This window comes from Centroberyx gerrardi, unplaced genomic scaffold (assembly GCF_048128805.1).
Source record: "Centroberyx gerrardi isolate f3 unplaced genomic scaffold, fCenGer3.hap1.cur.20231027 Scaffold_237, whole genome shotgun sequence".
In the NCBI taxonomy this organism is placed as follows: Eukaryota; Metazoa; Chordata; class Actinopteri; order Beryciformes; family Berycidae; genus Centroberyx; species Centroberyx gerrardi.
Genome location: NW_027605185.1, coordinates 532071 through 534155, shown reverse-complemented (window position 1 = coordinate 534155; position 2085 = coordinate 532071).

Sequence of the window (2085 nt, the reverse complement as noted above, 5' to 3'; positions counted from 1 at the left end):
ACTGCACTGGCAGCCACATTTGCATGTTTCAAGCAAAATACAATTCAACTAGTGAAAACAAATTGGTACTTACTTTGCAGCCTGTCCTGCCATTGTCCTCAGAAAAGTCTTTTTCACAAAAAGAAGAAAAAAAAAAACAAAGCTCTTGGGAAGAGAGAAAGCAAGAAAATAAACCAAAAAAGAATAGAAATAGAAATAGCAGGCGAAAAAAATCCTTTTAAAAAAGCAAGAAACTTCAAAAAAGAGTTTTCTTCAGAAGTCTACAGGTTCGATGAAATTCTCTTCCAAAATGGCAAAGAGGTGGTGTGTGTGATCAGAATTGAAAACACACTGATGCAGTGGAGTTTACCTGCAGTATTTATCCTCCATGATGATGCCATAGGCCCATTAGCTTGATTGTGGCCTATCAAAGGTGGGAGGAGTTTGTGACTCATCATGTGAATGGGGCTTCCCCCACAATGTTGTCAACCTGTAAATGAGTGCTAATTAATATATTCAGAGGTGAATAGTGTAGGTGATGTTCCAAATTTAGGTGTGACCTAATTGGAGAGGGCTGGAGCCTAGGAACATTCAGTGTTCGATATGAGGCACTGGAATTAGGGAGAGGAGACGGCAGATCCCACAAAAAGGAGATTTATTGTGGCTTGGTCATTCCCTTTAAAGTCATTAAGTGTTTCTATTCAGTGCTTCAACAGCGTCCCCCCCGTCTTCAGGAGAGTTGATATGTTTCTGTTGCTGTGTAGTTCCTCTTCCAAATCGGCCAACACTGAGGTTTCCCACGTAAAAGGGGAAATACATCTTCGGCTCTTTCTCATCCTCACGTTTGTCTCTTGGGACTGGGCTTTCTGGGTGTGTGTTCTGCAGAGTGGGTCAGGTTTGGGCAACTAATTTCATCTGAGCTGGTGTGCGACTGTTCTAACATCTTTTATGAAAACAAGGCAGGGTCAAGTGTGAATGGGGCTTCCCCCACAATTTTGTCAACCTATCACATTGTTGAAAATCCGGGTAATTTCTCCTGCATTCAGCACATAGGTTGTTTGCTCCCAGAGTCTCAACATTTTGAAACCACTCCTGTGATTGTTTTTCACATGGAGGCTGTTCTAACATCTTTTATGACAACAAGGCAGGGTCAAGTGTGAATGGGGCTTCCCCCACAATGTTGTCAACCTGTAAATGAGTGCTAATTAATATATTCAGAGGTGAATAGTGTAGGTGATGAGTGCTAAGTCTCCACTTGACTTCCAATATTGCTATCTTAATGAGGCTATCTAAAAACAGATTCCAAAGGTAAGAGGAGTGTAAAATATGCTTCATAATGTGTAGATTTCAATCTTTGTGTGAAACTGAGTACAAGTTTGTGTTGAATTTGAGCAGCTGTTCTGATATTGCTTTAGACTATTGTTGAATATTCGGGTAATTTCTCCTGCATTCAGCACTTAGGCTGTTTGCTCCCAGACTCTCAACATTTTGAAACCACTCCTGTGATAGTTTTTCCCATGGAGGCTTTTTTTCTCTGTACATCAAATTAAGGCTTAGATAGTTGAACAGTTGTGATAGTTGCACATCACAGTGTAGATAGATTACATTCTCTTCTTTCCAACAAGCTCAGGCATTCAATGCCAGCACAACCTGGCTGGTTAACAGAAGCTAACTCATTCATCTGCTCACATCATGAGGCTATCTAAAAACAGACTCCAAAGGTAAAAGGAGAGTAAATTATGTTTCACAATGTGTAGATTTCAATCTTTGTGTGAAACTGAGTAAAAGTTTGTGTTGAATTTGAGCAGCTGTTCTGATATTGCTTTAGACTATATGATCACATTGTTGAAAATCCGGGTAATTTCTCCTGCATTCAGCACATAGGTTGTTTGCTCCCAGAGTCTCAACATTTTGAAACCACTCCTGTGATTGTTTTTCACATGGAGGCTGTTCTAACATCTTTTATGACAACAAGGCAGGGTCAAGTGTGAATGGGGCTTCCCCCACAATGTTGTCAACCTGTAAATGAGTGCTAATTAATATATTCAGAGGTGAATAGTGTAGGTGATGAGTGCTAAGTCTCCACTTGACTTCCAATATTGCTAT